Source organism: Pelophylax lessonae, assembly GCF_965119305.1.
Source record: "Pelophylax lessonae genome assembly, chromosome: 8".
Classification (NCBI taxonomy): domain Eukaryota; kingdom Metazoa; phylum Chordata; class Amphibia; order Anura; family Ranidae; genus Pelophylax; species Pelophylax lessonae.
In genome coordinates, this window is record NC_138775.1 from 292,491,683 (window position 1) to 292,515,000 (window position 23,318).

A 23,318-nucleotide genomic window follows, 5' to 3' on the forward strand; every position below is an offset into this window, starting at 1 on the left:
GATAATTGGATCCTGTCTAAATTGGCCCTAGTATAGGTATGTATAAATGTCAACCTTAGACCTTCGATTGTAAGCTCCTTGAGGGTAGGAACTGATGAGAATGTACAATGTATATGTAAAGCACTGGGTAAATTGATGGCGCTATACAAGTACCTGAAATAAATAAACAATTTCAGTCCCTGAAAGGAGCCACTACAACTGTGTGAGACGGAAGGGAAGGCCTGAGGTTGAATTTAACCAATAGGGTGCAAGTCAGCGTTAAATCATATTATTTTAAGTTAAAAAAAAGGACCTCTCGCATTCCATAAGTAAAAAGGCTGACATTTTCCGATATGTACAGTCAGGGCTTTTTTTCAGCAGGAACGCGGTGGAACGCAGTTCCGGCACCTCCAGCATTGAATGTATGTAATAGCAAGGGGTGTGGGGTGTGTTGGAGGGTCTCTTGATGCTGGCTGCTTGGGGATCTATTGTCACTGGTAGGGATCTGGTATTGTGCGAGGGTTTATTGTTGCTGCTGGGGGATATATTGTTGCTGGGGGGGGGTTTATGTTGTTGGTAGGGATCTTCTGTTGAGGTAGAGGTCTATTGTTGGCTTATCTATAGATACTGGTTGTTGGGAAAGCCATTGTTGCTACTGGAGGGGGTCTAATGTTGCTGAGGTGGATCTTTTGTTGCTGGGTGAGGTATTTAGTTGTGCGTGGGAGGTTGATAGGGGGTGGAACCAAGGGAGAGTGCTCAGAGGTGGATAGTGGGTGGAGACAAGGGGTGACTCAAAAGGGGGGAGTTCCTGCACCTATTCTCCGAGAAAAAAAAGCCCTGTGTACAGGATAGTGATATATATATACTATATATTAAAAAAGCATTTATATATATATATATATATATATATATATATATATATACAGTGGGTGCGGAAAGTATTCAGACCCCCTTAAATTTTTCACTCTTTGTTATATTGCAGCCATTTGCTAAAATCATTTAAGTTCATTCTTCTTCCTCATGAATGTACACATAGCACCCCATACTGACAGAAAAACACAGAATTGTTGACATTGTTGCAGATTTATTAAAAAAGAAAAACTGAAATTTCTCTGTCGCTCATTGACAGACGTAGTCCTCGTTGATTAATAACAACTCGGGTTATACTGCCCTCTACAGGAGTAGGACTAGACAGGAAAGAAAACGTTCTGGCCACACCCTAGGGGCAGTCCCAGAGGGTATATCCTCTCACTTCCTGCTACAGCAAATCAGTTTTTTTCTGTCTAGTTAGGAGTAAGGACCTAGATGCCTTGCTAGGATCTTCGGTCCTGGCAGGATTTTTTTCTTAGAAAGATTTTTTAGACAGCTTTTTTCTCCAGTGTTCCTGTGAGATCTTCAAGCAAGAAAGCTGGAACTGGGCGACGGGCTGGATGTTGAGATCCAGTGGTCACCCCAGTTCAGCCTACGAGCGCGTGCAGGCCATAGCTCCGCGCTGGGTCGGCCGTGACATAGTCCCACTGGACGGGGACTGACCCTGCGAGTTAAACGTCTCGCTTAAACGCCAATGACCATGAGTCACGGCGTCCGTATTGGTCGACAGCCCTCCCACCCTTGTGGAGAGGAGTACTGTCAGGAGTTGGCGCCCGCCTGGTTCCGGTATGGTGAGTAGTATGTTCCCCCTTTTCCCCCTGACGGGTTGGTGGTGAACGCGGGCCCCTCTCTGAAATGGTATGGATGGGTCTCCCCTCTATCCTATAACATGTCACAGATCCTTCTATTTGAGTGTGATTTTTGTGAACAAGAAACCAGGAGACTTGGTTTGGGAGTGGACAATCTAATGTCATTTCAAAACTGTAAAGATGACTGAAGTCAGTGGCAGTACTAGAATATTACTGTGGTAGCATAAGGTATCCTACCTGCTACGCCAATATGGCGGCCTCGTGTCTCCAGCATGGGGGCGGCCATGTTTGAGGTGACCAAACACCTCCTGGAGCCAGGGGGAGGCGCCGGAAGGCGTGTTAAGGGGCGGAGCCGCCTCCTTTACCCAGGAAAAAGGGCCAAAGACTTCCTGTCTGTAACAGGACAGCACGGAGCAAGCTGATGAAAACTTCTGTGCATCAGTTGTGTCCGTCCGGGAAACCTTTAGTCTTGAGGTTACACCGGCAGAGGTGGCTGAGACTGAAATTCCTTTTTGGTACTTGTTAGCCTACCAAAAGAGCGAAGGATTTTCCTTTACCCAAATGGGGTCGTTTCAAAACGAACCCCTGTTATTTCCTAACGCATGGCTAGGCGCTATCCGTTTTGAGGAATCCCTCTTTAAAGGATAGACGGTACCACCTGCTGTCTTGCCACAGACTGTTAGGATAAAGAGGACCTCGTAACAAACGAGGACCTTCCCTTTCTGCTCATAAAGAGTTTGTTCGTTCCGCGAGGGCGGGCGATAAGGCGAAACCCTCCAAAACCCCTTCAGAGGGTTTTTCAAAGGGCGCTGGTCGGCTAAACAAAAAGTCCGGCTCAGCCAAGCCTGAAGAATACAGCCTGATGCGCCCCTACCCATCTCTGGGGTGGGGGGATGTCTTCACCGGTTTCCGGATCCATGGCTTGCCAAAACCCCGGACTAAGGGGTTCGCGAGGTCATACGGTCAGGATACAGGATCGAGTTTCGATCACTTCCACCGGTACGATTCTTCCCTTCTAACATTGAACGGTTTCAGGGGTTCTATTCGAACCTGTTCACAATGCCCAGGAAAGAGGGCAAGGTGCGTCCAATTCTGGACTTGGAATGTTGGATACATCCTGGGCAAGAAAGTTTCTCCTTGCGGAAAAACTCCAGAAGGTTCAGTCAACGATTCGGATGTTGCTGTCCGTCAATTGGCTGGGACGGATGGTGGCCTTCTTAGAGGCAGTACCGTATACCCAGTCTCATACCCAAAATCTCCTGAAGGAGATTCTTTTCTTATGAAATCAGAATTCCGATTTCCTGGACAATCAGATCCGGTTGAGCGAGCGGACCAGGGAGCCTCCGATGCTCAACCAGGGGAAGTCATTCCTTCCGATAGCATCCAGGTTACCAATAGGGTATCGGAACTGAGAGCGATCAGATTTTGTCTGATTTACTGGACCGAGCAGCTCTAGAGCAGCCCAATTCGGATCCAATCGCACAATGCCACGGTCGTGACTTATGTCAAGAAAGGGGCACTTAGAGTGTCCTGGTGGCCATCGAAACGACTAGCATCTTTCGTTGGACGGAACGGTTTGTTCCGGATCTCCCCGCAGTGTTCACTCCGGGGGTGGGAAATCGGCAGGCAGATATTTCAGCCGTCAGATTCTGGATCAAGGGGTATGGCCTCTTCATCCAGAGGTTTTTCACTAGCTGTCCCTTCATTGGGGCACCCCGGATGTGGATCTGTTGGCACCTTGGCTCAACAGGAAGATGCGGAGGTTTGTAGCTCGCACCCGCGATCCTCTAGCGGACGCAGCAGAAACGCTGATCGCCCCGTGGGGGCAGTATCAGCTACGGCATGCCATCCTCTCAAGTTACTGCGGGAACTTCTTCGCAGGATAGAGGTGGAGGGAATTCCAGTTATTCTGGAAATTCCGGACTGACCTCGTCGAGCCTGGTACGCCGACTTGGTGAGGCTAGTCGCGGACGCTTCTTGGAGACTTCCTCTCAGGGAGGATTTGTGGTCTCATGGACCGATCTTCCATCTTGCTTTACAATCGCTGGCTTAATGGCCTGGCCCTTGAGACCCAGGTACTGAAGGACAAGAGAGTGTCAGCTTCAGTTATTCCTACCTCTAGTTAAAGCAAGGAAAGCGACTTCCAGCACATGGAAGTCTTATATTGCGTGGTGTGAATCTTTTGGATTTCCCCCACATACCTATTCGGTGACCCGAATCTTGGTCTGTCTGCAACAAGGGGTTGAGCAGAAACTGTCCTTGAGCACTATCAAGGGTCAGGTTTCAGCGTTAGCAATCTTCTTTCAGAAACCTTTGGCTAATCATTCCTTGGTGCGGAATTTCATCCAGGGGGTGTGACATCTGGCTCCGCCAGTGCGCGCACCCTTACCGCCTGGGATCTTAATTTAGTGTGGTCGGTTCTTCAGAAACTTCTCTTTGAAGATATTAGGGAGATTCCCTTGCTTACATTTTCCCAGAAGGTGGCCTTCTTGGTGGCCATTACTTCTGCACGCAGGGTGTCAGAACTGGCCGCATTATCTTGACGTTCCCCATATCTGGTGGTTCATAGGGATAAGGTGGTTCTCTTTCCAAATCCATCCTTCCTTCCTAAGTGGTTTTCAGAGTTTTCATCTGAATAAAAATATTGTGTTACCTTCCCCGTGTCCTAAGACTAGCCATCCTTGGGAGTTTGCATTACACTCCTTGGATGGGGTTCAGAAGGATACACTTGACTACTACGAACTTGTTTTCGTAAGACGGACTCACTTCTTGTGATCACGGATAGCCCTTGAAGGGGGTTGCCTGTGTCTGCCACGACCATATCTAGATGGATCAGTCAGACGGTGGTACAGGCTTATTCTATTAGGGTCGGAATCCTCCGTTCCCTGTTAAGGCGCACTCTACTCGGGCGCCTAGTGTCTCCTGGGTCTTCCGCCATCAGGCGTCAGCGATCCAGGTTTTCAAGGCGATGACTTGATCGTCGGTTCATACCTTTACAACATTTTATAAAGTTGATGTGATGGCATCGTCAGATGCCTCTTTTGGCCACAAGGTTCTGCAGGCCGCAATCTGAGGAGACTGTTGGTCTGCCTCAAGGTTTTATTGGGTGTTTCACTTAGGTCTCATCTTTTTGCTCGATGAGTCCTTGATGCTTCTGGTTGGCTTCGGTTGGGCCTTCTGGATTTTGATTTCTGTTATCCCACCCCTCATTTGTGGTACTGCTTTGGGACGTCCCGAGTTGTTATTAATCAACGAGGACTACGTCTGTCAATGAGCGACAGAGAAAAATGGATTTTTGTAAAATCTTACCGTAAAATCCTTTTCTCTTAAGCTCATTGACAGACTTAGTACCCGCCCCTCTGTTTTTGAGTTGGGTTGGGTTAAATTCTCTAAACACTGCTTTGTGACATAACTGATTTGCTGTAGCAGGAAGTGAGAGGATATACCCTCTGGGACTGCCCCTAGGGTGTGGCCAGAACGTTTTCTTTCCTGTCTAGTCCTACTCCTGTAGAGGGCAGTATAACCCGAGTTGTTATTAATCAACGAGGACTACGTCTGTCAATGAGCTTAAGAGAAAAGGATTTTACGGTAAGATTTTACAAAAATCCATTTATCACATGGTCCTAAGTATTCAGACCCTTTGCTGTGACACTCATATATTTAACTCAGGTGCTTTCCATTTCTTCTGATCATCCTTGAACAAGCAGGATAAAAGTTGGCGCATCACACATACCTATATAGCATCAAGGGGTATGCAGTTCAGGTATAGTCATTAATCTGGTGTAGTTGATGGCTGAAATAGATTACACTCAGGGCCAGCTCAGCTGCAGAGAGAAGTCAGCTCTGAAAGTGAAAATAAAAACAAAAAGCAGATAGCCTCTAAGTGTTATCAGTTTAATTAAAAGGGTAATGCAGGTACAGGAAAACTGCTCACATTTAAAACAGTATAAAATAGCTCATCTGTTAGGTGGTCTGCAGGTACATCCTTGAGATGATTCTACACCTTCATTTGAGTCCAGCTGTGTTTGATTATACTGATTGGACTTGATTAGGAAAGCCACACACCTGTCTATATAAGACCTTCCAGATCACAATGCATGTCAGAGCAAATGACAATCATGAGGTCAAAGGAACTGCCTGAAGAGCTCAGAGACAGAATTGTGGCAAGGCACAGATCTGGCCAAGGTTACAAAAAGATTTCTGCTGCACTTAAGGTTCCTAAGAGCACAGTGGCCTCCATAATCCTCAAATGGAAGACTTTGGGACGACCAGAACCCTTCCTAGAGCTGGCCTTCCGGCCAAACTGAGCTATCGGGGGAGAAGAGCCTTGGTGAGAGAGGTAAAGAAGAACCCAAAGATCACTGTGGCTGAGCTCCAGAGATGCAGTCAGGAGATGGGAGAAAGTTGTAGAAAGTCAACCATCACTGCAGCCCTCCACCAGTCGGGGCTTTATGGCAGAGTGGCCCGACGGAAGCCTCTCCTCAGTGTAAGACACATGAAAGCCCGCATGGAGTTTGCTAAAAAAACACCTGAAGGACTCCAAGATGGTGAGAAATAAGATTCTCTGGTCTGATGAGACCAAAATAGAACTTTTTGGCCTTAATTCTAAGCGGTATGTGTGGAGAAAACCAGGCACTGCTCATCACCTGTCCAATTCAGTCCCAAAAGTGAAGCATGGTGGTGGCAGCATCATGCTGTGGGGGTGTTTTTCAGCTGCAGGGACAGGACGACTGGTTGCAATCGAGGGAAAGATGAATGCGGCCAAGTACAGGGATATCCTGGACAAAAACCTTCTCCAGAGTGCTCTGGACCTCAGACTGGGCCGAAGGTTTACCTTCCAACAAGACAATGACCCTAAGCACACAGCTAAAATAACGGAGGAGTGGCTTCACAACAACTCCGTGACTGTTCTTGAATGGCCCAGCCAGAGCCCTGACTTAAACCCAATTGAGCATCTCTGGAGAGACCTAAAAATGGCTGTCCACCAACGTTTACCATCCAACCTGACAGAACTGGAGAGGATCTGCAAGGAGGAATGGCAGAGGATCCCCAAATCCAGGTGTGAAAGACTTGTTGCATCTTTCCCAAAAAGACTCCTGGCTGTATTAGATCAAAAGGGGGCTTCTACTAAATACTGAGCAAAGGGTCTGAATACTTAGGACCATGTGATATTTCAGTTTTTCTTTTTTAATAAATCTGCAACAATGTCAACAATTCTGTGTTTTTCTGTCAGTATGGGGTACTATGTGTACATTCATGAGGAAGAAGAATGAACTTAAATGATTTTAGCAAATGGCTGCAATATAACAAAGAGTGAAAAATTTAAGGGGGTCTGAATACTTTCCGTACCCACTGTATATATATATATAAAGGCAGCTCCTTGTCTGTGTCATCGTTCCCCATTTTGCAGTCAGACTTGCATTATTCTCAGCAGTATTAAGAAAGGGGGATTGGTAATGCTATTATATTTTACAACAGCCACTTACACCGGTCAATTGACATGAATTATAACTTGTAATATAAACCATTTCCAGTAATACCCTATAATTCCACGCTACATTTTCACATTGTGCGCAGCCTAATGTACTCTTTTTAAGAGAGGAGCTCTTCCAGAAGGGAGGCGGCTTGCAATATTTTGTAGCAGGTCGTTGGACGCTGAACACTTGTCCTGATCTTACAGTTCAAGAAGTTTACTGACTGGAAGAGAGAAATGACTGTGCTGACTATTGCAAACAGATGCCAGTCATCAGCATTTCATCAGGTAAAGAATATATATACTGATTCCTACTTAAAAAATCATCATAACAAAATATAACTTTGAAACCACTGCCAGGTTCCACCTAAAGAATAGGAAAAAATGGAAATGGACTTTCTAGGCACAATAGAATTAGAATAAATAACCTTTATTGTTGATTGACATAAAATCAGGAAAGGGAACCCCCTAAAAAGGGAGATAATAATAGGACAAAATACATGAAAAACACAACAAAATACACCTTGCCAATAAGGCATAAGCATATAAAAGTGGTTTACAATAATTGCATATATGAACAAAGTAGTAAAGGAGGATGCTATACGTTACATCCTACATGACTCGAGAACGATGTCAAGGATAACGCAGAGCGTCCTCTTGTGTGGTAGGTACAACTTTTGCATGTAAGGGAAGGTTCATGTAGCCAGGTGCCCTACATGTTTCGCTCAAAATTTCAAGCTTCTTCCGGAGCTACTGGTATACAAGTTCTGCATGGCAAAATGAACCATTGTTAGTAACACAGCACATATGTATGCAATCATCGCACGTCTGGTTCAATGAAACAGACTTGTTAGCAGTTATATAACAAAATACAGAGTTCAGCAAAAAGTTATAAAAACAGATAATCAAACTAGACATTTACATTTAGTCAACACAACGCAAAGTATAATGGGATAACAAAAATAGGGGGAAGTGGGAAATATTCCTCACCAGGGGGACCCAGAGGATGACTGATGACTATAGTCGCAATGACCCAAACGCCAATGTGGGGAGCGGAAAAACATACAAGCAATTAACAGGGTATAATAGAGAACGTGTACAAGGTTATACCAACCCCTGTAGAGGCAGATGTGTGTTGCGCCCCTATTTTTGCTGCATTAGTGTTGGCGCATTAGACTTGGTCAAAGGTTCCACCTAAAGCCTTGACGTCCCATACCTGATGAAGTAGCCTGAGCAGCTACAAAACACTTTTTTGTTGAGGCTTTTATCCGATTAGTCCAATAATTGAAAAAATAATCGGCCAACTAATTAATTATGAAAATAATCGTTAGTTGCAGCCCTACATCTTTGGGTATGGCTTGAATGGTGTTTAAGATCCTGGGAGAACGTTGATTTTTAATAATGGCTTATTTGCCAAACTATGAGAATTTGGGTTTGTTCCATTGTTGAAGATTATTGACTTATTTCCTGTAAAAGTGGTTGGAAAATGAGAGAATATAGGTTTGTGTGCTTAGCTGAGAGTTGTATCCAAAGATATGACAGAAGTATGCTTCCATGTGAAAGGGTATTCCTTTTGACATTGTGAGACTAATTCATTTGAAAAGTTAAGGTTGAGGACTCAAAACTCTTGATTTTGAGAGGGTACTAAAATAGGGTGACCAGACATCCCCAGACCAAGTCTGTCCCCAGTTTTGTCTCCGGCACTGATCTGTGCGGCGGTGGGTGGAGTTACAAGCACGATCTCCCTGTGTGGCCTTCAAAGAGGCAGTTGACAGCCACTTAACCTCCTCTCCCTCCCACGGCTGTCAGCTGCTTCATTGAAGACCACACAGGGAGATCAGTGCTTGTAACTCCCCCCACCGCCACACAGATCATCCCCTAATGCCCATCAAATGTCCCTAATCTCTGGGCCCCGTGCCCTCCTCTGGCTCCCCGGGTCCTCCTCCGGCTCCCCGTGTCCTCTGTGCTCCTCTGGCTCTTCCTCTGTGCTCCTCTGGCTCCCCCTCTGTGATCCTCTGGCTCCTCCTCTGTGCTCCTCCGGTCCCCCTCCGTGCTACTCCAGTCCCCCTCTGCTCCTCTGGCTCCCCTCTGTGCTCCTCTGGTTCCTCTCTGTGCTTCTCTGGTTCCCCTCTGCTCCTCTGGTTCCTCTCTGTGCTTCTCTGGTTCCCCTCTGTGCTCCTACAGTTCACCTCTGTGCTCCTTCGGCTCCCCTCTGTGCTCCTCTGGTTCCCCTCTGTGCTCCTCTGGTCCACCACTGTGCTCCTCTGGTCCACCACTGTGCTTTTCCGGTCCACCACTGTGCTCCTCCGGTCCACCACTGTGTTCCTCTGGTCCCCACCTTGTCCTGGATCTGTCAGGATGAAGAGCGCAGGAAGGAGCAAGTAAATATGTCATTTACTGACTCCTTCCTTTTCTGAATGAGCAGAGTCAGTGGTCACTGACTCTTCATTCATAAGTGAGCATTGTAAACAGTCAGTTTACAGAAGAGTCCCAGAAGAGTTGAAGCTGTTATAGCTGCAAAGGGTGGGCCAACTCAATATTGAACCCTACGGACTAAGACTGGGGTGCCATTAAAGTTCATGTGCGTGTAAAGGCAGGTGTCCCAATACTTATGACAATATAGTGTATATTTGATGCTATGTTCACTTCAAGGTAGAATGAACAGTGACTTTAGCAGAGCTGCAGCGTTGCCTGGGTAGTTTTATCATTTTCACTGATTGATTTTAATGGTTGGACTTGCTCTTCCAACAGCTGGAAAATGGCTGAGTTGGTGCACAGTTTGTCAGACGCGAAGGCACGGCCACCTAAACATTTCACTTTCCCTGTAATCTCTACAATGAAAAACATACGGCAAACGAGGCCGCGTCTATTTCCCTGCCCATTTTGGTAAATAATTCATTGGAATTATTAAGCGCCTCGCCTGATGAAGGGCCGCAGACAGTTGGAGAATATTGCTTTTTACAATCCAAATGAGTTTACGTGTAATTATGCCACAGATCCCTCCAATAAAGAATGTTATTGGGGCCGCGGATGGATGTGCTGATTGCACAGCGGTTTATCATTTACATACAGAAAATATCATTATCCGGCTACAAAGTCAATACAGTGATGAGCACTAATGACCTGCAGTGATGTAAACTGAGAAAAATTGATATAAAACTTGAGAAACGCTGATGAAGTAGGAGATGCGTAGCATGGAAACCCTCTGGGTTAAATGAAGGTTCTCCGCTAAATCAGGGAGGGGGGGTGTGAGCACAAACATTTAATGAATGCATTACATCTTCCTTCTAGTTTGGTGTGCATTGAAAATATCTCACTGTGAATATATTGTGTACTCACAGTGTGACAGCTGAGGTGGAGATCCCCCGGGAACAGATTACCACTCTCTGGAGCTGCTGTGCCATAATGAAGATAAAGTTTTGCCTTTAAATTTCCACCTCCTTTACATGCATTTAGGAAAGGACCGGGTTTAACCACTTGCCTACCGGGCACTTTTATCCCCTTGCTGCGCAGGCCAATGTTCAGCTTTCAGCGCTGTTGCACTTTGAACGACAATTGCGCGGTCATGCAACGCTGCACCCAAACTAAATTTTTATCATTTTTTTTTTTGCGATAGATAGAGCTTTCTTTGGTGGTATTTAATCACCACTGGGTTTTTTATTTTTTGCTAAACAAACGTAAAAAGACCGAAAATTTTGAGAAAAAAATGTTTTTCTTAGTTTTGGTTGTAAAATTTTGTAAATTTGTAATTTTTCTCCTTCACTGATGTGTGTTGATGAGGCTGTGCTGATATGCTGTACTGATGGGTACTGATAGGCGGCACTGATGGGGCAGCACTGATGGACACTAATAAGGAGGCACTGATGAGGCTGCAATGATATGCAGCACTGATGGGTACTGATAAGCTGCACTGATTGGTACTGATAGGCAGCATTGATGGGGCAGCACTGATGGACACTAATAAGGAGGCACTGATGAGGCTGCACTGATATGCAGCACGATGAGTACTAATAAGCTGCACTGATTGGTACTGATAGGTGGCATTGATGGGGCAGCACTGAAAGACACTAATAAGGAGGCACTGATGAGGCTGCACTGATATGCAGCACTTATGGGTACTGATAGGTGGCACTGATGGGTACTATTAGGCAGCACTGATGGACATTAATAAGGAGGCACTGATGAGGCTGCACTGATATGCAGCACTGATGGGTACTGATAGGCGGAACTGATGGGCGATACTGATGGGCACTGATAGGTGCCACTGATAGACAGCACTGATTGCCACTGCCAGGCATCACTGATGGGCACTGATTGGCAGCACTGGTAGGCACAGATTGGCGGCACTGTTGGGGCTGTACTAATAATCAGGACACCGATGATCAGTGCCCTGATTATCAGTGTAGATGTCCCCTGTGTGGATTTATGTCTTTTGGCTCTCCTCTCTTCATGCCCTGCCAGTGTGAGGGGAGGATCGCCAATAACCGGCAAAACCTGTTTACATCCGTGATCAGCTGTGTCCAATCACAGCTGATCATAGATCTTAACAGGATTTGCTGTGATTGGCTCTTTACCCTGATCTGTGATCAGCTGCGTGTGGTTTGCTATAGTGGAGGAGGAGGAGCCAGGAGCAGCTGCAGGGGACCTAAAAAAAAGGAAGATCGGGGCTGCTCTGTGCAAAACCATTAGACAGAGCAGGTAAGTATTACATTTTTTTTTTTTTTTAAATAAAGCTTTACATTGACTTAATGGTGAAGGACCTGCAACATAATAGATTTTTTGCAATGAGGATCACCCCCAACATACTAGACCCCTCAGACCCCGTTCACATAGGGGCGACGCTACTTGCCGGGCGCACCGCGACCTCGGAGCGGCATGCACGGACTTCATAACATTGAAGTCAATGCAGGTCGCTCCAGGTCGCCCCAAAGAAGCTCAGGACCCTTTTTCTAAGTCGGAGCGACTTGTGTCGCTCCTATTAGAACGGGTCCTGTGCTAATCTATGGGCAGGCGACCCACGGCGACTTGTCAGGTGACCAGGTCGCCTGACAGGTCGCCCCAGTGAGAACAGGCTCTTATAGTTGTTTGGAGATCATTGACCTATGCCAACTAGATCACAGCAATCCAAACTTTTGTGGTTTATGATCTATGGAGAATTCCATGCTCAGGCATAGTTGGCACTCACACTGAAGCAAATTGTACTGGACCACATCTTGGAAGAAGTAGTCTTAGGCACGGTCTGGAGCACTCATGCTACAGAAACAAACCAGACTAAGGGCATGTATAAAAACTACCAGTGTTCAATTTTTTGGGTATATGACACCAGTGGTCCTTCATGCAATGTATAGTATTACTTGTTGGAGGTGTTACAGTGACCCTGGCTCTGGCTTTGATTTACATATATTGGCACTGCCAGCTTATTATTCCTTATTGACTACCAGTTGCCCATTTGATGCAATGGTTACTTGACAAGACCATTCCTTTCCTTCTGGGACTGTCTCCCAACCCCCCTCCCCTTCTCTAAAACTTCCCAAAAAATGGCCCATCTCATATTGATGGCAGCACGCTGCTTGGTGGCTCTCCTTTGGAAAAAAGGAGACCCCCACTTTGGTGGATCTCAATGTTGAACTGATGGAGACCTTAACAACACGCAATACCCTAGACCAGTGATGGCGAACCTTGCCACCCCAGATGTTTTGGAACTACATTTCCAATGATGCTCAAGCACTCTGCAGTATAGTGGAGCCTCATGGGAAATGTAGTTCCAAAACATCTGGGGTGCCAAGGTTCACCATCACTGCCCTAGACAAAGAAGATGCAGTCTGGGGACCCTGGCAGCGGATGTAAACCGCATAATGGGAGGCCACTTACCCCTTACATCCCTTTGACGCTCGTTGGATATATTTTTTTACCCAACTATTACTCTGATCGGAACATATGTCATATGTTTCCCACCACTGTGTCTTTCGTTTATCTCCTAAATTCTACTGGTTCTTCTACTCTTTTCATTTAGCTTGCGTTGCCAAGCATAGTTATCAGTATGATACAGGTTATTGTACCCTTTGACAGATGGTGTATTTGTAGCTTCTATCCTGCAACCTTGGAGAAATAAACATCGTTCTAGTTGTTATTTACTAACACGGGTGTGATAAAGCAGTCAAAATGATGTACATTCTGCAACCCTCATTACATGCTACCTGTTTGAGTTAACAATCTCATTTTGCCTCAATGATGCCATTTATCCTTTTTCTATTCTTAACATATGTACCTGACTTTTTGTTTACATGCTATACGTTATGCAAAGCATTGTTATTTTTTAATAAATTTAATAAAAATTGTTATTAAAAAAATGACTACATACAAAATAAAAGAAACAACAGTTCTAATATTGTAAAAAAAAAAAAAAAAAAATAGCGAATCTTTTTTTTTGTACAAATGTTGCTCCAGTATTAAAAATGTAGCACTGCCCCCTTAAGGACTGCTGGATATTACACTTTCGGGTCCCCCTGGGTTACCGTTAGCAACACTGGTATTCACAATTTAACACTTTACTTTGTGGCTCGATCAATGATCAGTCCAGGGGTTTGTAGTTGTTTTTGGTGTTTTATTTTAAATAGGGATGGGAGAAGGGAATAGTGGGATACTCCAAATTAACTATGCACAAAGTTGGGAGGACATCTATCTGTAGATACAGCCAGGCTGTTGATCCACCTTGCCACTTAGGTGGATTTAGGGTTAAATCTCTTTCCAGATGACTTAATGACCTACTGTTATCTTCAGGACACTTCTCCTAGTATCCTCTTTCTTGTCCACTGACACCCGTGCACTGACTATCCTACTCCGGGGTGGCCCCTCTCAGGTCAGGCCCCTTGACACCTATGCACTGACTATTCTACTCCAGTGTGGCAACCCTCAGGTCAGGCCCCTTGACACAATCTCCTGTACTCACTCCTGTACTCACTGTTTTTCTAGCGTCTCCAGTGTCTCCCCCTCCGTCAGCTTTCCTAGACCTCTGGGTTCAGCTCTGTTCGTCTGGCCCTCAGGACAACCTCCTGATGCCACGTGCAACTGCTACAGAGGAGGAGGCAGCCGCCACCCTTCCTCTGCTCACTGGCCAAAGACCCCGCAGCACATGTGCTCCTAGATTTTATATACAGTAGTATCCCAGAATGCACCGAGACAGCCTGTCTCTACCAATCACCAGGACTGTATCAAAGCCTGTGTATCCATTGGTCAGGTTTCCTCCCACTGTCCAACATACCTCCCTATTGGACCAGTGAGAAACACTCCTCTAGACTCAATGAATCACACACTGAGCGCACTGAGCAGACCTCACTCACAGATCCTGCTCTCTGGTAGACATAAAGCAATATAGATTGGCCTGCTGCTCCTCTGATAGGCAGACAGAGCCAAAACCTATACTCTCTCACTAGCACCTACCTAGGAGGGTGCTACAAAAATATAAGGGCTTGCACCATGTGCCCCTAATGATAGCAAAACACAAACGTATGCAAATGTAGTTGTAAATCTTCCTGAACATTCATACACAGATCATTAAAACAGGCTTTAATATATTCACATCATTTAAAAAGTAATTTTAAATTAAAATCTGCAGCTTTTCAAAATAATCCCCTGTGATCCTACAATAAATGTCCTTCTTCAGGCACTTCCTTTTATAGGGCGATTAAAACTCTGTCCCTGTCCATAGACAAGGAAAAATAACTTTCCACACACCAATGACATCACACAAGTTCGAGTTTATTGCAGGCGGCAATCGCATTGATAGTCCCTGCCCTTGGGACCTCCCCTCTAACACGCTTCGCCCAAAGGGGCTTACTCACAGAGATGGTTATGAGTAAGTGTTGGAGCGTGGATGGCTCCATGAGTCACCTGGACAATGGGCAGAGCAGGTGAAATCTGGCTTGTGAGCGGAGGAGACTTCTAATATGTCTACTGCTTCAGGTCTGCCCTGTTTCACTCCTGTTTTGCCTGGTCTGACAACAGAACCTGTAGAAATGATTTCACCCCAAGGGGAATGACACCATCGCTGGAAATTCCAACATCTAAATAAATATTTCTGTATGGGATTTTGTAGGAATTTACAAAGTGCATACACAAAAGCGTAAAATCCATAATACCAGGGAATGCCCCAAGGCTGTGTTTTGTAACCACTTCAATAACGCTTGAATAAAGAGACGTTTGAAAAAAAATCCATAATAATTTTATTATTCATAGGAATAAAAACGTATCCAGTTGTGTATATATAGCATAAAACACAGGGGCTGGCAATATCTACATATAAAGTAATGTTGCTATGCTAGTGTGTCTCTATAGTACCGCTACTCCAGAAGTAAACAAGTGTATTATGTAGATTTATCTTTCACTGAAAGAGAGATGTAGGACACTCGTAACGTGTTTAGCAATTCTTCTTCAGGGAAAAAGAGACTTGGTTCATTCTACAACAAGTGCACAACATATTGTAATCCACAAGTATACAGTGCAACCGGAAAGTGCTTGACTTTTTCCACATTTTGTTATGTTACAGCCTTACTCCAAAATGGATTAAATTCATTATTTTCCTTAAAATTCTACAAACAATCCCCCATAATGACAAAGTGAAGGAAGTTTGTTTAAAATATTTTCAATTTTATTAAAAATAAAAAACGAAAAAAATCCCATGTACATAAGTATCACAGCCTTTATCATTACACTCAAAATTGAGCTCAGATGTATCCTGTTTCCACTGATCATCCTTGAGATGTTTCTTCAACTTGATTGGAGTCCACTTGTGGTAAATTCAGTTGATTGGACATGATTTGGAAAGGCACACACCTGTCTATATAAGGTCTCACAGTTACCAGTGCATGTGAGAGCACAAACCGAGCCATGAAGTTCAAGCAATTGTCTGTAGACCTCCGAGACAGGATTGTATGGAGGCACAGATCTGGGGAAGGTTATAAAACATTTCTGCAGCATTGAAGGTCCCACAGAGCACAGTGGCCTCCATCATCCATAAAGGAAGAAGTTTGGAACCCCCAGGACTCCTAGAGCGGTCCGCCTGGCAAAACTGAGCGATCGGGGGAGAAGGGACTTAGTCAGTAAGGTAACCAAGAACCCGATGGTCACGCTGACAGAGCTCCAGCATTTCTCTGTGGAGAGAGGAGAACCTTCCAGAAGAACATCCATCTCTGCAGCACTCCACCAAACAGACCTCTATGGCAGAGTGGCCAGACGGAAGCCACTCCTTTGAAAAAGGCACATTACAGCCCACCTAAAGTTTGCCAAAAGGCACCTGAAAAGCTATCAGACCATGAGTAACAAAATTCTCTGGTATAATGTAACAAAGATTGAACTCTTTGGCCTGAATAGCAAGCGTCATGCTGGGAGGAAACCAGGCACAGCTCATCACCTGGCCAATACCATCCATACAGGGAAGCATGGTGGTGGCAGCATCATGCTGTGGGGATGTTTTTCAGCGGCAGGAACTGGGAGACTAGTTGAGGAAAAGATGAATGCAGCAATCAGTGGTGTATTTTGGTTTTGTGCTGCCCTAGGCAAGACTAAATTTGGGCACCCCCCCCTCCCCCTCCTATGTAAATTTGCCCCACTCCTTCCTTTTTAACGGATGTGACTCCCTTTCAAAATTGAAGGACTACAAGTCCCAGCATGAACCCCTGAGATCTCACGATAGGGGGGGTGAGAGGGAGTGGAAGAGAGAGAGGGTGGGTGAGGGAGGGAGAGAGGGGGAGTGAGAGAGAGAGGGTGGGTGAGGGAGGGAAGGAGAGAGGGGGTGAGAGGGGTGAGAAAGAAAGAGAGAAAAAAGAGGGGGGGGGAGAAAGAGAGAGGATGAGAGAGAGGGGGTGAGAGAGAGAGAGGGGGGGGGAATGGGAGAGAGAGAGAGAGAGAGGGGGGGATGAGAGAGAGAGTGGGGTGAGAGAGAGAGGGGGGAGGGGGGGGAGAGAGGGGGAGGGGAGGGGTGAGAGAGAGGGGAGGAGTGAGAGAGAGAGGGGGGGGTGAGAGAGAGAAGGGGGTGAGAGAGAGAGAGGGGAGGGGTGAGAGAGAGAGAGAGAGAGAGGGGGAATGGGAGAGAGAGAGAGGGGGGGATGAGAGAGAGTGGGGTGAGAGAGAGAGGGGAGAGAGAGGGGAGGGGTGAGAGAGAGAGACAAAGGGGGGTGAGTGAGAGAGAAGGGGGTGAGAGAGAGAGGGGAGGGGAGAGAGAGAGAGAGAGAGGGTGGGGTGAGTGAGAGAGAGGGGGGGAGAGAGAGAGGGGTGTGAGAGAGAGAGAGAGAGAGGGGGGAGTGAGTAAGAGAGAGAGAGAGGGGGTAAGAGAAGCGACTTTAGCAACCAGTGGCCAATAGAGTCTCAGGTGGATGGGGGTGGCTTTTTTGCTGCCCCCCTGCAAAGTGCCGCCCTAGGCCTGGGCCTTGTTGGCCTAGGCCAAAATACAGCACTGGCAGCAATGTACAGAGACATCCTTGATGAAAACCTGCTCCAGAGCACTCTGGACCTCGGACTGGGGTGAAGGGTCATCTTCCAACAGAACAACGACCCTAAGCACACAGCCAAGATAAGAAAGGAGTGGCTACAAGACTACTCTGTGAATGTACTTGAGTGGCCCAGCCAGAGACCATACTTGAAACCGATTGAACGTCTCTGGAGAGATCTAATAATGTGCACCAATGCTCCCCATCCAATCTGATGGAGCTTGAGAGGTCTTGCAAACAAGAATGGGAGAAACTGCCCATAATGAGGTGTGCCAAGCTTGTAGCATCATACTTAAAAAGACTTGAGGCTGTAATTGGCGCCAAAGGTGCTTCAACAAAGTATTGAGAAAAGGCTGTGATACTTATGTACATGGGATTTTATTTTTGGTTTTTATTTTTAATAAATTTGCAAATTTCAAACAAACATCTTTCACATTGTCATTATGGGGTATTGTTTGCAGAATTTTTAGGAAAATAATCAATTTAATCAATTTTGGAATAAGGCTGTAACATAAAAAAATGTGGAAAAAGTGAAGAACTGTGAATACTGTGAATAATGCACTGTATATCAAACACAGGTTCTGTCCACCTAGCCCCAAGTTCTGCTTATTAGGCCCCCAACTTGCACGCAAACACACTAAATGGACATTTAAAAACACATAAAGCATTACAAGAATACTCAGCTAATACTCGTCATCACTAGGCCTTCTCACAGGAAGCTGGGTAAAGCTGAGGATCCAAATCCCCAGAGAATGCACTCCTGCAGTCATCTCACAAGAATCCTATTGGATAGGCCCAGTGCATAAATGCCAGCTGCCCTGGATTTGCCGGGACAGTCCTACGCCTTGGCTCTCTGTCCCACCAATACTGTGTCCCAAGCCATGTTTTGGGATCACAGCATCAAACACACAAACTGCAAATGCACAGAAACTAAAAAAAGTCTTTCATTGCAGGATCATGGCTATGAGCAGCAATATTTAGGGGTGGGGTCTGGGGGAAGCCAACTCATAAAGTCTACCCACCTGGAAAGTGGGCAGAAGAAATGCAGACAGTTGGTTGGGATAACAGCATCCTAAGATTCAGGACCATAACGCTGGTATATGTTATAATACGACATCAGCAACTGGAAGTGACAAAGTAAGGTGAATATTTTTTCCATTTTATTTTTTTTTTTTCTTTTGATGTTTATGTTTTTGATATATTTAACTGGTGTTTTTACCTGGTGGGGGCTTCAAGGTAAATGGACCCTGCATTAAAGACACTCATCTTTCCCATACATGGCAAAATGATAGTGTCTGTGTAACCCAACCCAACTCCACCCCATTATACTCATCATACCTGTAAACTCCCTAACTGCTCCTTCCTCTGTCGCAGTTGGTGCTGAAAGTTCCTGTGTTAGTGACTTTGAACTGCAGGGGTGACATCACTCCTTTGGCAATGCTTGGGCCTAGCTCTTGGCTATCACAGGGGTGCAGATCATATTCTCCCCACAAACCCAGAAGCACTGCTTAGCGTTGCCAACTGTGACATATTAACCACTTGCCGACCGGTCACTTTGACCGTACTGCGGCAAAGTGGCTCGTTCCCGTCCAGCGATGTGGACCTACGTCGCTGGACTCCTACCCTTGTTGGCGGTGCACGCGCGCCGCCGGAGGCTCGCTCCCGCTGTATTCAGTCACAGCGGGAGTCAGGCCAGGGGAGAAGCGGCGGCGATCGCCGCTGCTCTTCCCCGATCGTCGGGGAATTGAGCCTGGAGATCCGCCCGCTTGTGTAAACAAAGCGGGGGGATCTCCTAAGTGACAGACAGGGTCAGATTGCAGGGTTCAGCATAGCTGAACCTGCGATCTGTCCCTGTGTCACTCAGTCACCTCCCCCCACACACGTCAGTAAGCACCAGGCATACATTAACCCCTCCTTCTCCAATAAAATGAACCCCTTCCCTGCCAGTGTCATTTTTACAGTAACAGTGCATATTTATAGCACTGATTACTGTAGTAATGTCACTGGTAACCCCAAAAGTGTCAAAAATGTCAGTCAAGGGTCCGATCTGTCCGCCGCAATGTCGTAGTCCCGGAAAAAAAATCGCAGATTGCCGCCATTACTCGTTAAAAAAAAAAACACCAAAAATGACAGAAATCTTTCCCTTAGTTAGTAAACGCAATAACTTTTGCGCAAACCAATCAAAATACGCTTATTGTGATTTTTTTTTACCAAACCTAGGTAGCAGAAAACAAATTGGCCAAAAATTTAAAAAAAAATTAGATTTTTACATTTTTTTGGGGGGAATTTCATATAAAAAAATGTGAAAAATATTGTTATTTTTTTCAAAATTTACGCATTTTTTTGTTTATAGCACAAAAAGTAAAAATCGCACAGGTGATCAAATACCACCAAAAGAAAGCTCTGTTTGTGGGAAAAAAAGGACGTCAATTTTTTTGGGGTACGGTGTTGCACGACCGCGCAATTGTCAGTTAAAGTTGCACAGCGCTGAATCACAAAAAGTGGCCTGGACTGGACGTAAGACAGTAAAGTGGTTAAAGAACTATGAGGAAGCACAGGTAAGGTGGATTTTGGGTGGTCGGGGGCAGGGCTGGCCCAAGACATTGTGCTGCCTGGGTCCAAGAATGAAATGCTGCCCTCCAAAAAAAAAAACCAGGCCCACCAAAAGGCCCCCACATCTATTATATATAAAATTTGGAAATATTATATATACTGTTGTCTTCTTCCATAGCTCTCCACTGGACTGGTCCACCAAACACCCAGTCTGTCCTCCTGTCACCCCTGTTACTCCTGTGTCTGCCGCAGCCACCGCCCTAGAAGATCCAGCCTGCCCTGCGTGAGATGGAGTGCGCTGATGTCTGATGTCATTGCGCACATCACGATTACGTGAGGGACATTCCCCGGAGGAGACACTCCGCCTCGTCATACTCATCAGTTTGCTCTTCGGGCAGCAGTATGAGATGGGGAAATCCCTCCCATAACGCGCCGCAAACTAATGACACACAAAACTGCTAGAAAAATAATTGTGGGAGTCAATTTGCTGCCCCTCTCAAAGTTCTGCTGGGTCCAATGGACCCAGCGGGACCCGTGGTAGGGCCAGCCCTGGTCGGGGGGGTACCCTTTACCCTGCATTGGTAATGTGACAGGGTATCTTCAAATTGCAATTTGGGTCACGTGGTGTGATGATCAGTGCTGTGTCAGAAATTATCAGTCATATACAAGATGCTGGATATTTATAGATCCTGGGTTATAGGCTGCTACCTTTAAGTAATTGGACATTGGCAAAACGTTTGCTAGGCACGCCCCCTTATAACCCCACCCTAGTCTGTGAGTTCTAAATTTTTTGCTTTTGTGTCCTTTTGTGATGGACCTCTTCTCCCAAATGCAGAAGGTTTCTATGCTTAACAAATTTTTGTTGTTTTAATTAATTTAATTTTAACCCCTTGGAGCCAGCGCCAACCAGCCCCTTAAAAGGTTCAAGATGCCCGGAGGCGGGGTTTGTGATCATGTGACCACCTTGATTGGCGGTCACATGATCGGAAAGCTCCTGATCGCAAACAGCTTTCTGTTAGCCGCCGGTAATTGCGGGGAGCACGCAGAGCATGCGCTCTCGGCACTGCTGTATTTGCACGAATGCACGCAAATATGCGGCTGTTCTGCGCCAAGGCCCGTCTGCCAAGAGGCCGCATATTTGCATGCGGCTGGCACAAAGAAGTTAATTTAATTTCAGATTCTTCAATCAGCTAAAATGTAACCTTACCTCGGTAATACCATGAGAACCGTACCCAGACCCCACTCCGCACGAACGGCCTGTAATGTTGCTTCAGGCAGTGAATCCTGCTTAGGTGCACACCTTGGCACTGAGCACAATGAGTGCAGTTTCTCGGAGGGGGCTTCTTTGGCTCCAATGGCATTTTGAGATGTAGAGTTTAGCTCTTTGGCCCAGAAGTTTACTCACCTAGGTCAATGGGGAATTATCTACCGTGGGATGGCGGGATTGTAAATGCACAAACAAAAAATGTAAAAAGTTAAATGCAGTTAAAAAGTTATCATAAACTAACGCAGAAAGAATTGTTGTCTCAGCCGCCGAGCTGTCACCGTTAAATTATTTTCTTCTGCCGTTTGCGAACGCCGTGCAACTTTGAAGATAAGTAATAAGTATGAAAAGTTTTTCAGAGTTAGACGCACAAGAATGGTTCATTCATAATTGAATATTGCAAGATTTCCTTTGATTCTATGAATTTATAATTGGTGTCTGTACAGACTCACGTTCAGTTAGCGGAATTGTATATTTTCTTCGGAAAATAGTTGGTTGCCGCAGAGCTGTCTCTGCTTGTCTTGCAGAGCTTCTTTTTTTTTTTTTTCTGAGTCTGGCTTCATAAATAAAGAATCAGATGGTGGAATTTTCTTTCTGTTTTGGAGTAATAAGTAGCAGACGGCAGCAATGAGGACGGTTCATACGGGCCGAATGAAAGCAGCTTCACCAGCTACAAGTTTGTCCGGCCAGTAATTGGCTTGCAGAGGAAAGGTCAACGCTTTGAATGTTGCGCATTTGCGTTCGGCCTGCTCTTGGTACGTTGCTTCTCCTGAGGCAGTCAGGAATCAGTTAATCCTGGAGCCATCATTGATGACCTTGTCTTGACTTTCAGTTCTTCTTGCTGAGCATGGGCTTCACAAGTCCAGTAATTACGCATAATGGCATTCATTCTCCTACTCATCCAGCATAGCATTTCACAGGTTCATTTGTTGTTTTCATCGAGGGACAGTTGGCTTGGCTGTTACATTGAATTGTCTTTGACAGTTTAAAGGAAAACTGATAAAAAATAAAAAATAACATTTATAGACAGGCGTTTTTACTGCTATACTGTAAGCATGGAAACTGAGATTGCTTTGGAAAACAGAGATATACACTATAGTGTCAAAAATATTGGGACGCCTGCCTTTACACACACATGAACTTCAATGGCATCCCAGTCTTATGCCTCGTACACACGCATCGATAGTTGGCCATGAATTTTCGGCCAACGTCCGATCGGCCGATTTTCGGCTTGTTAGTATGATGCTTTCGACGACCGACTCCGACTTTTCGGCCGAAAAAAATCTGGTGTGCAGGCTATAAAATTTTTGTTGGCCGTCAACATAACGGCCAATTTTCCGTCAGTCAGTACAGATTTCGGCAGACAAAAATCTAATGAGCAAGACTGGGCATGCTCAGAGAAGAAAAAACACACGGAAAGTCAACCAACACATGGTTTTTGTTGGCCGAGAAAATTTGTGCGCAGTCTAGGCACATTCCAACCAACAAAACACAACTTGGACAAAAGACGGCCGATCGGTCGGCCGATAATCGTTGCGCGTGTACGAGGCATTAGTCCGTAGGGTTTAATACTGAGTTGGCCCACCCTTTGCAGCTATAACAGCTTCAACTCTTCTGGGAAGGCTGTCCACAAGGTTTAGGAGTGTCTATGGGAATGTTTGACCATTCTTCCAGAAGCACATTTGTGAGGTCAGGCACTGATGTAGGACGAGAAGGTCTGGCTCGCAGTCTCCGCTCTAATTCATCCCAAAGGTGTTCTATCGGGTTGAAGTCGGGACTGTGCAGGCCAGTCAAGTTCCTTCACCCCAAACCTGCTCATCCATGTCTTTATGGACCTTGCTTTGTGTACTGGAGCACAGTCATGTTGGAAATATATTTAAATATTT

At 45.6% G+C, this 23,318-nt stretch overlaps 1 long non-coding RNA gene across 1 annotated transcript in view; it reads left to right on the forward strand.

Moving 5' to 3' along the window:
* Window positions 1-23,318, forward strand: part of LOC309561228 — an 864,211-nt gene that overhangs the window by 832,828 nt on the left and 8,065 nt on the right. The window lies entirely within an intron of this gene.